This window comes from Ctenopharyngodon idella, chromosome 21, assembly GCF_019924925.1.
Source record: "Ctenopharyngodon idella isolate HZGC_01 chromosome 21, HZGC01, whole genome shotgun sequence".
Lineage (NCBI taxonomy): Eukaryota > Metazoa > Chordata > Actinopteri > Cypriniformes > Xenocyprididae > Ctenopharyngodon > Ctenopharyngodon idella.
In genome coordinates this window covers 27297953-27310731 of record NC_067240.1, presented here as the reverse complement: position 1 = coordinate 27310731, position 12779 = coordinate 27297953, and the positions used below count along the sequence as shown (strand labels likewise).

At 39.6% G+C, this 12779-nt stretch overlaps 1 long non-coding RNA gene across 1 annotated transcript; it reads left to right on the top strand.

Annotated features, from left to right (window-relative positions):
• The first annotated feature begins 4946 nt into the window (after positions 1-4946).
• LOC127503811 (uncharacterized) lies at positions 4947-12259 on the top strand. The gene is made up of 4 exons (XR_007927220.1): positions 4947-5007; positions 5818-5973; positions 6065-6157; positions 10559-12259. It is a non-coding gene; the product is annotated as an uncharacterized LOC127503811 (long non-coding RNA).
• Positions 12260-12779: the final 520 nt, after the last annotated feature.

Genomic DNA, 12779 nt, shown 5'->3' with positions numbered 1-12779 from the left:
CTAACTTAAAACATTTAATTTTCTGTCTAGCCATCAGTGTTATGTAAAAAGTTTGGTTGATTTAAATTAAAAGTAAGTCTTGTTAGTGTAAAGTAAATATATTTCTGTAAATTAAATTAAAAATATTGCTTCCCATTGTCACGCGACTTCTAACGTCATCCGTGGTCGTGCGTGAGGACGTTCATCTTTCCGCCATCTTGTTAGACCGCATGGATGAACTCGGCGTGTTAAAACGGGAATCAAGAAAATTGGTAAGTAATTTTAAACATATGTTTAGGCATATTATTAATTTGACAGTATATATGTATGATTTCATAAAATATTATGTTGTACTGTTGTTTTACATACGGTTAGTATTACTAGTTTGACGGCTCTAACCGTTAACTCAAGAAGGTTTACAAGTTTCCCTCATCACGATGTTAAACCGAGTGGAAATAAAATAATAATAATACAAGTAACGTTAAACTGCTTGAGGTGAGATGGATTGATATTGAAACGAAGTATAAAGACTGTTTCGGGTATGCTGGAGTGCGATACTGTACAGCGCCATGTATAAAGTACATGCACGCTTCAGACACTTTGTATGGACTTAACATTGTTATGAAGCTTTATTATTATGATTTTTATTGATTTATTAAGAAGCTCGCGTTCGCAAGGTGTGATGTATCTATTTGAATTAACACACGTGAGACCGCATAGCTGATTTCTCTGGTCACTTTATACCGACTCAATCTTCAAAAAACCAGCGCCAAGCGCCTGCCAAAAAGACCCCGCCCCTTAGCTACGGAATCTCTACTGTGTCAAATGCAAAACTTGCAAGCATTCAATACATCACATTTACCCCCCCTTTTAAACAAAGGTATATTCAGCTTCACCGGAACCTGTAAAAAGCAAACCACAACAAAATTATTACTGTTTCTACTAAAAACATAATAACAACCCTTTTTTTTTTTTACAACAGTAACATGCCAGACTACATTTACGACAATAACAGTCTTATCTGTAGCTATTGCAAGAGTGTCTGCTTCATGTATTACAAGTCCAAACGTTTAGGTGGTTTTCTGATTCTGGAAGAGCGACGTGGACTCTGAGTAACCCCTGTAACCCCTCCACAGTCCCTTTGAGAAAACTCAGAAACTGCTTGTTTCTCCTCGTCTGGTTCCCTGGGTTGAAAAGAAGTGTCCATCTCTGAGCAATCAGTCTCTTTAACAAGTTCATCCCCTACAAACCTGGGTCTCAACTGATCACCATGTCTCCTGAAAGTGACATCAGTGTCTCGTCCCTGAACTTTGTAAGACACTGGCCCAGTTTGCTTTACTATCACACCTGGAACCCATTTGTTCCCTCCTCCTGTGGTGTTACGAAGGTAAACCGCATCTTTTTCAGAAAAAGACCTCTCCACCGCTCGTTGGTCATGATAGAACTTTTGCAGATACTGCTTCCTGCGAACAGTGACAGTGACATCTGGATGAACAAAATCCAGACGAGTGCGCACATGGCGGTTAAGGAAAAGATCCGCTGGTGACTGACCTGTAGTACAGTTTGGAGTAGTGCGATACTGCATCAGGAAAAGCGAGATCTTATCTTCCAAGTCCATTGTCAAATGAGCAAGTTTCTTTATTCCGCTTTTAAATGTCTGCACATACCTTTCTGCCAGACCGTTGGTAGCAGGATGACCGGGAGCACTCGTTGAATGGAGAATACCATTTTGCTGTATGAAGTTTTTGAACTCCACAGACGTAAATTGTGTTCCATTGTCTGTAACAATGTGTTTCGGCAGTCCGTATGCTGCAAACAACCTCCTTAGTCTTGTGATGGTCGCTTGTGAGGTGAGGCTAGACATTTTGAACTCCTCCAACCACTTTGAATACGCATCCACAAGTATCATGAATGTGTGTCCCTGAAAAGGACCGGCAAAGTCTATGTGTAGTCTTTTCCAGCTTTGACCCGGAAATTCCCAAGGGTGTAATGGAACTTGACGTGGTGCTTTTTGTTCCATTTGGCACGACTCACATGCTCTGCTAACCTGTTCCAGATCTGCATCTACTTTAGGCCACCACACATACTTGCGAGTGAGAGCTTTCATCTTAGCTATCCCTGGATGACCCACATGCACTTCTTTCAGCACAAATTTTCTCAGTCTATCCGGAATTATCACTCTGGTGCCCCAGAGCACACATCCTCTTTCTGCAGATAATTCATTTCTGCGTGAGTGATAAGCTTTCAAACTCTCGTCCACATCCATTGGCCAACCCTCCATTACATACTTCAGGACTTTGGATAACACCTTGTCTCGGCGTGTTACACGTGCCACCTGATCTGCATTCAGAGGAGCTTGTTCAAAATGTTCGGCGATTAAAGCATGAATATTCTCTGAATATTCACAGCCGCTGTGCCTACATCCGTCGTGTCAGGTAAGGGAACCCGTGAAAGACCATCCGTATTGCTGTGTTTCTCGGAAGGGCAGTACTCAATATGGTAATCATAAGCTGAAAGAATGATCGCCCATCTCTGAATCCTGGCCGCTGCCATGGTGGGTTTTATGTTCTCCGAACAAAGCCAACAGAGGTTTATGGTCAGTTACCATCTTGAACTTCCTTCCCCACAGATATTGATGAAACTTTTTAACTCCAAAAATGAGCGCCAGTCCCTCTTTCTCAATTTGAGAGTACTTTTTCTCAGCAGGTGCAAGAGTTCGTGAGGTATAAGCCACTGGACGTTCCTCTCCAGTGGGCATGGTGTGTTGCAGAACCGCTCCAATTCCATATGCCGACGAATCGCAGGCTAAGGTAAGTGGAAGACTTGGATCATAATGTACCAGAATGCTTTCGTCCGTCAGCAAATCTTTGCATTTTTTAAACGCTCTTTGCTCTGACTGTTTCCATTCCCAGGTTACATTATCTCTTAACAGCCTGTAGAGAGGAGCTGCCATTGTACTTTGGTTGGGCAAAAAACGTCCATAGTAATTGACTAAACCCAGAAATGCTCTCAGCTCCTTCACACAGGTGCATCCTTGATTGCAGCAACTTTGTCTGGAGATGGATGAAGGCCCTTGCTGTCTAACACAAATCCTAGATATTCAATTTGCGTCTTGCCAAACTCACATTTTGACTTCTTCACTCTCAAGCCGTTCTCCTTGAGTCTTTGCAGCACTGCCTGTAGCCGCAGCAGATGTTCATGTTCTGTTCTTCCAGTGACCATGAGGTCATCAAGGTAAACGACAACATCAAGATCTTTCATGATGTTCTCCATAATTCTTTGAAAAATCGAGGGTGCTGAGCTGACACCAAATGGTAGTCTATTGTAGACAAATAATCCTCTGTGTGTGTTGATGGTCAACAGCTGTTTCGACTCGTCATTTAAAAGAACCTGCTGGTACGCTGAAGCTAGGTCTATTTTAGAAAACACAGTTCCTCCACTCAGAGTAGCCATCAACTCCTCAATCCGGGGTAATGGGTACGTTTCTGTAGTAGCTGCTTGATTCACGGTTAATTTATAGTCTCCACACAGTCTTATGGTTTTGTCTTTTTTTATCACCGGCACAATGGGTGCTGCTCATTCACTGTGTTTTACAGGTGTGATTATTCCAGCCTTCTCCAGTCTGTCCAATTCCGTGTCAACTTGAGCCTTCATGGAAAAAGGCAGTGGGCGAGCTTTACAAAAACGTGGGGAAATTTCAGGATTCACCAGTATCTTTGCCTTAATCCCACTGAGTGTGCCTAATTCCTCTTTGAACACCTCTGGACATGAATCTAGCACCTCTTGAAGTGTCTTTGGTTGATGCACTTGACTGACATGTTTAATTTTTTTTCCAATTCAAGGTAAGCTTTTGTAGCCAATTTCTGCCACACAGAGCTGGCCCCTCCCCTTTTACTACAATTAAGGGTAGCAGTACACTTTGTCCTTCATAGCTCACTTTCGCTTTAAACTGTCCCAATACAGGCATAATCTCCTGTATAAGTCTTAAGTTTGACCCCTGCGACCTCTAGTGGCTCTGTTGGGAACGCATTTTTCCTCTGCATGCTCTTTTAATGTGACCAATTTTTCCACAATTATGGCATTTTGCTTCCTTGAAATGACACACCTGAGGGCTGTGATCTTTGCCATGACATCTGTAACACGTCTTCCGTCTGATCGGAATTGCGTGCTGCTCGCGCATCCACTTTATGCACTTCCCCTGGGCGCGAGTCATACCCTCTCAGCTGCTGCGTGTCTTTTTCCGCCGTCTCCATACTCAATGCGATCTCAAACGCACGTGCAAACGTCAGATTCAATACTGACAACAGCCGTCGTTGGCAGGCTTCGTTGCGGATTCCACTTACACAATGCCTCGTCCAACGTTGCACCGAACTCACAGCACATTGTTTCAGCTCCGCTGCATATTCCGTCACAGATTCATCAGCTCTTCGGTTGCAATGATTAAAATGAAATCTTTCAGCAATCAGCAAAGGCTTTGGCTCGAAATGGCTCTTTAAAATGTCCACAATATCTTTGTACGACTTATCTTTTGGCTTTTCTGGTTGTACCAAGTTCCTCAGTAAACCGTAGGTTGTTGCTCCCATCACACTCAACAGGGTCGCAACCTGTTTCTCCTGGCTTATGTCGTTCGCCACGAAGAACTGCTCCAGCCGTTCAATATAAGCCGACCAAGACTCCGCTTTCGGAACAAACTCGCCTATGTTTCCAAGAAGCGCCATTATGTAGACTTTATCCTCGGGGTTATGACCCCCCCTACCTGAGTGCTGTCCCCCCCAAAAAATATAATTAAAAACCATGCTCGATTGTAAATAAATGGTATATACTTAAAATAATTGTGTAAGTAGTAAAGCAATACAAACACAAACGGGCTTTTTAAGTTTAGAAACATTTTGAGTCACCCCTCCCTTGCCTCACAGTGGTTTGTTCCACCGCGCACGTCACACTTGTGTGTGTAGAAGTCTGGCGGCGCCGGCGGGAAAGAACAGTTCTGAGTTCAGCAGACAGTGACGTTAGTTGAGAGGAGTTCCAGTAAGTAGGCCGTTAAGGCTATTTTATTCAAAAACTTCGGATGAAGTGATTATTTTCTCTTTAATACAGACGATGCTGAGTGATTAGTCATAACAAAACAAAAAAAGTAGGATAACTGATGTATTTTTTCCGTGAATCCGCTATGTTAGCGATTATAATGTTACCTAGCTTGTTTGCTAGCATGTTTACTTGTTGGATACTAAGTCACTCACACCAACAACAACTAACATTGTGATAAGCATATGTGAACTGTAATAAGGCTAATTGATTTACTGTTGTGTGTTGGGTTTTGCTCAATGTGTATTCATCGTATTTTGGTGACTTGGTTGTAAACAACTTCAAAAATACTCCAATAAATAAGTGATTTTGAAGAAGAAAATATTTGCCCAATTTAGTCAGTTTTTTTCATTGAACCAAAAAGAAACAATGAGCATAATGGCAGTCTCCATGTAGTAAGGTTTTCTTCTGTGTAACATTACATATATCCTTTATAAGTAAATTTTGGCTGTATTATTTGTCCCCTTCAAAAATTGCTCAGAAATATTATGTTTTTGTCCCCCCCTACTGTCAGACGAAATTTACGCCCCTGATGAAGGCCCAAACACATGTCTTTAGTGACGTGCCTAAACACTTATTTTAACGTATCGCGTCGACCAGTATATTAGTGTGTAGTGTTTTTGAAAATGTCTTAGATACCCTAATTATACCTTTTGTTGTTTAATGCTTTGTGTGTATATATATTTTTACAACTAGTGCTCAAAGTAAAATAATTTTTTTTTTTCAGAAGTCTATTTTCTGTTTTTCTTACAGATTAACGCCGAATTTTTGTGCATCACGACCTTACCTTTACATTCGAGATTTATGGCCTCTTTGGACAGACAGAGCTCTCAGGTTCTCCAGGTTATTAGGAGCAAAGGTGGAGTCCTCCGTGAAAAAACTAAGGACACTATTGAAGTTATGGATCAGGTATTGGTTGTATGCAAACAAAATTGCTTGTGGCAATCAATTTAGTAGTGTTTTGGTCTAATAATAACAATACATCTTGAACATTTTGTAGAGTCTGGACATAGACATCAGAAGAGAGAGCCTGCTGAAGTGCCTGATCATGTACCTTGGTGAAGATGCAAGCTGTCTGATCAAAGAATACCAGGTAATGTAGACAATGCAAACTACTGAAATTTTCTCCAATCATGTTTGCCTTAAAGTGATATTTCACTACCAAATCAACATTTCCCCATGTTTTACTCACCCTCAAGGCATCCTAACTGAATATGGTTATAATCTTGAAAAAAAGAAAAGAAATGTGAAGTCCGCACACTGGAAATAACTGCTCCAATAAATAACTTATAAATAATGCAACGTTTCGACCAACAGGTCTTCATCAGGCACAAACATGTGGCATACACTCAACTCTAGACAGACATTAGGTGTTCAACTTAAAGGATTAGTCCACTTTTAAATAAACTTTTCCTGATAATTTACTCACCCCCATGTCACCCAAGATGTTCATGTCAGTAAAGAAATTAAGGTTTTTGATGAAAACATTCCAGGATTATTCTCCTTATAGTGGACTTCAATGGTCTCCAGATGGTTGAAGGTCAAAATTACAGTTTCATTGCAGCTTCAAAGAGCTTTAAACGATACCAGACGAGGAATAAGGGTCTTATCTAGCGAAACGATCTGTCATTTTCGAAAAAAAATACAACTGTATATGCTTTATAAACACAAATGATCGCCTTGAACGTACTTCCGGTTTCCGCATTTTTCAAAACGCTTACGCTGTATGTCCTACGCCTTCCCTATTCTACTTACGGAACGAACGCAGCACCAGTTTCGTTTTTTTCCATAAGTAGAATAGAGAAGGCGTAGGACATACAGTGAAAGCGTTTTGAAGAATGTGGAAACCGGAAGTACGTTCAAGGCGATATTTTGTTTATAAAGCATATACAGTTGTATTTATTTTTTTTTTTTTTGAAAATGGTCGATCGTTTCTCTAGATAAGACCCTTATTCCTCGTCTGGTATCGTTTAAAGCCCTTTGAAGCTGCACTGAAACTGTAATTTTGACCTTCAACCGTTTGGAGGCCATTGAAGTCCACTATATGGAGAATAATCCTGGAATGTTTTCATCAAAAACCTTAATTACTTTTCGACTGACGAAAGAAAGACATAAACATCTTGGATGACATGGAGGTGAGTAAATTATCAGGAAAAGTTTAATTAAAAGTGCACTAATCCTTTAAGTTGAACACTTAATGTCTGTCTAGAGTTGAGTGTATGCCACATGTTTGCGCCTGATGAAGACCTGTTGGTCGAAACGTTGCATTATTTAATAAATTATTTATTGGAGCAGTTATTTTCAGTGTGCGGGCTTCACATTTCTCTTTTATTCATCAGTTTTTTTTTTTTTTTTTTTTTTTTTTTTTGTTGTTGTTGTTGTTGTCCTGCACCTGAGCCGTTTGGAATTTTTTTTGGGATGTGTACATCTACCTGAATATTTTGATTCTTTTATATTCTTGAAGAACAATACAGGCAAAGTTATAATGCTACGTATCATTTTAGAATAGAATAGAATGGGAGTAAATTGTTGACTTTTTTTAAAGGGATAGTTCACCCAAAAATGAAAATTTGATGTTTATCTGCTTACCCCCATGGCATCCAAGATGTAGGTGACTTTGTTTCTTCAGTAGAACACAAATGATGATTTTTAACTCCGACCGTTGCAGTCTGTCAGTCTTATAATGCATGTCAATGGTGTAACAATTTATAAGAGTCAAAAAACATGCATAGACAAATCCAAATTAAATCCTGCGGCTCATGACGGCACATTGATGTCCTAAGACATGAAACCATCGGTTTGTTCTCTGTTAGTGAGGTCTGATCGCGCTTTGACAATGGCAGTTTCATTGGCAGACAATGGCAACTTCCGTTGTCAGAGCGCGTTCAGACCTCACTAACCGAGTGCTGAACGCAGTTGGACATAGTGGTGTTTTAGAGGTGAAACATGATATAAATACTGTTCGGTTTCTCGCACAAACCGATCATTTCTTGTCTTAATATTTAATTTGGATTTGTCTATGCATGTTTTTTGACTCTTATAAATTGTGTTACCATTGACACGCATTATACAGCTGACAGACGGCAACGGTTGGGGTTAAAAATCATCATTTGTGTTCTACTGAAGAAACAAAGTCACCTACAAATTGGATGCCCTGGGGGTAAAAAGAGAAACATCTAATTTTCATTTTTGGGTGAACTATCCCTTTATCCCTGCTTTGTTCTCCTCACCTGGTTGCCGTCACGCACGCTTGACACCATCTGAACCAAATAAGTTTATCTTGGTCTCATCAGACCACAGGACATGGTTCCTTAGTCTGCTTGTCTTCAGCAAACTGTTTGCGGGCTTTCTTGTGGCTTCCTTCTGGGACGACAGCCATACAGACCAATTTGATGCAGTGTACGGCGTATGGTCTGAGCACTGACAGGCTGACCCCCCAACCCTTCAACCTCAATACGTCTATTTCCAAACACAACCTCTGGATATGACGCTGAGCACGTGCACTCAACTTCTTTGGTCAAGCATGGCGAGGCCTGTTCTGAGTGGAACCTGTCCTGTTAAACCGCTGTATGTTCTTGGCCACCGTGCTGCAGCTCAGTTTCAGGGTCCTGGCAAACTTCTTATAGCCTACGCCATCTTTATGTAGAGCAGGGGTTCTCAACCTTTTGCAAGCTGTGCCACCCCCTCCCCCCCATTATTATTATTATTATTATTATTATTATTATTATCACCAGTAGCGGTAGGTAGGCCTATTATCATTACTAGGCTATTGTTATAATTGCCAGTAGCACCAGACTTCTAATGTGAGCTTGCAGGCATTATTATTATTATTATTATTATTATTATTATTATCATCATCATCAGTAGGCCTATCATCATTACTAGGCTATTGCTATATAATTATATGAGGTTACATGCTTTATTGTTGTTGTTGTTGTTGTTGTTATTATTATAATTATAATAATAATAATAATCATCATCATCATCAGTAGGCCTATTATCATTACTAGGCTATTGCTATAATTGGGAATTGGCACCAGACCTCTGATATTAATTTATGCTTTATTATTGTTATTATTACTAGGTCTAATAGTAGGCATCATCTGCATTTTTTACAGAAGCTTGCAGGTAGGTGATGTTAATGTGAGACCTGAGCCTGCTTTGCCTTGCAAAGCAAAAATCCTCAATTCTTGGCTCAATGTTTGATAAACATAGCCTCAAATCATCCTCGATTTGTGCACCATTGCGGTATTTCGTTTTGAGTGCAGTCATTTTTGAGAATCCTGCCTCACACAAATATGTCGACGCGAAAGGAAGGAGAATCTTCAAGGCAACGTCACAAAGTTGAGGGTATTCCTGTATCAATGCTGCCCAGAATGACAAAAGAGGGCAGGAGCTAAAGAGTTCCTTCAGTCTACTGTCACTCTTCAGCTCAATAAGCTGTTCCTGCATATCAATTGATAGCTCGTTTGCTGTGCACACAAACGGATCTCGAACCCACGCAAAGGAGCTATAATCCTCTTTAAAGTATGTCGCAAATTGTTTTCTCATTGCTGACAGGTGCTATATATAATATATATATATATATATATATATTCCGTCCGTCATAAAAATTAATTCAGATGGTTCGATTTTCTGCATTTTTCGCATCCGTAGCAAATATTTTGATGGGTGTTTTTGACAATTGAGAGCCACCAAATGACGAATATGAAAAAAACGAATACGACAGTTTCGGACTCAGTCAGGGTGCAAGGACCTTAAACTTTTGAGGCTTGCGCAGCTTCTCGAGGAGAAATCAAACAAATGAGCGCCGTCTTCTAAAGTCTATGAGCGCAGCACACACAAATAAACTAAACTGACATACTGCAGTTAAATTTCAAAATGTGGTGTTTTTATATTTATAACATTTGAATACAGTTCAGCAACATACATCACACGACCTGACGACCAAGAGAGCTGACAACTGACCATCACTTAATTTACCATCACCTCGCGATTGAAAATGTGACACTGATATGACAGTTCAACAAACAAGTTAATAATATTAAGTCACTTACATTTTAGACGAAATAATGACTGTTTTGGTCTATTTTAGCAGCGAAAATAGATCCGATGAATCCAAACAAAGATCACAACATAGCGCATCTCACAGCAACACTCAATCGTGTTTTGAATGATTCAGTGTTTTGAACAAATCGTTTGAGTCAAAGATTCAATGACCCATTCACAAACATCTGTCTCATTCTTGATGAATCGGCCGTTTGAACGAATCGTGAATGAACGATTCAATGACTCGCTTAATAAAACCGCTTATCACCTGCGTTTGCGCTCACTATCGACAAACCAATCAAATTTGTTCAAAACTTTTTTTTTTTTTAAATCAGTCCTAACACATTTTAATTTTAATCAGGAGTTCTGTATATACAAAACTATAACTTTTTATGACAGTAGTTTAGTGATAAAAAAAATTGCAAATGTTTTTTTTTTTTTCCAGGTTTTTTTTCCTCCCATCTTGTAGCCTACTCGCGCCCCCCCGGGAGAGTGTCCGCGCCCCCCCGGTTGAGAACCACTGAGCAACAATTCTTTTTTTCAGATCCTCAGAGAGTTCTTTGCCATGAGGTGCCATGTTGAACTTCCAGTGACCAGTATGAGAGAGTGAGAGCGATAACACCAAATTTAACACACCTGCTCCCCATTCACACCTGAGACCGTGTGACACTAACGAGTCACATGACACCGGGGAGAGAAAATGGCTAATTGGGCCCAATTTGGACATATTCACTTAGGGGTGTACTCACTTTTGTGGCCAGCGGTTTAGACATTAATGGCTGTGTGTTGAGTTATTTTGAGGGGACAGAAAATTTACACTGTTATACAAGCTGTACACTCACTACTTTACATTGTAGCAAAGAGTCATTTCTTCAGTGTTGTCACATGAAAAGATATAATAAAATATTTACAAAAATGTGAGGGGTGTACTCACTTCTGTATCCCAAATGTTTCCAAGAATGTTTAAATTCAGAGAAAAAAGTAATTTTAACCAGGACATGAACGTGTCCGTCTGTCTGTGCGTCGCCTATCAGTGACGTCATACCCGCGTTACCCTCGATTTCCGATTTTATTTTGTAGAAACCATGGAAATATATTGCATGTTTTATTAGCAACATGTCCTCCAACTAATATGCCCATATAGGTCGTTTGTCACTTCCCTGAAATACAACCCATAGGAGCGTTTACTAAAGTTGCGCCCCTATCGACAACAGGACACTTTCATTTTAATGCATTGTTCCCTTTTATCTGTGTAGTATTTTGGGTTTTGCGTAGCTCAATTGGTAGAGCATTGCAATATCCAAAAATATGCGATCATGTGATCATGCGATTGTGGGTTTGATCCCAGGGAATGCATGTGCTCATAAAGTGTATATGTACTATAAATCACTAAGGGTAGGTTTAGTGTTGGGGTGGGTGTAGTCGTTAATAAAAAAATGAGTTTTGCAAAATGGAAATAGGACAAATGGCGGGTAAGGGACTGTGTAAAAAGTCCACACATTGCATTTAAATGAACACGCATTTTGATTGGTAATGACGGTCATACGTCATTTCTTGATGACAGACGCAACACGACACTGTCATTATTTTTACGCCAGCTAGAGGGTGCATGACTTTAAAACGTAAATATAGGTCGTAATAAGGTGCTTGAAAAAAGGTTGTTTTTTGGAGGAGGACAGATGAGCAACTGTTTGGATTGTAATTATTGTTATATAGCTCAACACGTTTAGTCTTATTGTTTAAATCTAGTTTTCTTGATTTTCCGAGAGTACCATGTTTTAATATGCCTCAGAAAAAATCACTATTTTGTCAAGTAGCTAACATAGCATAATCATGTCACGGAGTCACGACCATCACAGACCAATTACAACCCATCATCACCAGATCAGCACGCTTACCGACTCGTTCACTTTCCCTGGAATCCTGATTCACTGCACCTCATCATCAGCCCTCACTATAAAGAGACACTTCTCCTGCATTCCCTTGTCTGGTCTTGTCTGTACGAACTCTAAAGACACCTTAGACTTACCTGCTCATTGGAATCCTTACCCGTCTTCAGTTATCTGTCATCCGCCCTTCGTCTTCTTCTGATACATTCATCTGCAAAAGAGACATTAAAATTACTTCAAGCTAAGTCAACATTCTATCTGCATATTGTTCTAAACTCACCAGTCTACATTCTTGTCCAGTTCTGTGCCTCTGTTCAATAAACTCTGTGTTTTTATACAACTTACCTGCAGGGGCGTAGCCATCATTTCAAAAGTGAGGGGGACAGAAATGTTGGGTGTAATACCAGTTTTTATCTGACCATTGAATAATTGATCGATTTTATTTTATTTATTTATTTATTTTTAATCTCATCTCTTGCATTTAATTTGAAATAAATTTGCCTTTAATAAGAAATCAAATACACTGCTGAACAATAAACAATATCTAATATTTGTCCCTATATTTTATGACAATTTTATGATTGGTTTATGTACTACAAACACTTGTGCATTAAGTCCTTATGAATTTTATACAGTGTAAAAACATTACAATTGAAATATGTCTCTTCTGCTCACCAAGGCTGGATTTATTTAATCAAAAAATGCAGTAAAAACAGTAATATTGTGAAACAGTATAACAATTTAAAATAGCTGTTTACTATGTGAATATATTGTAAT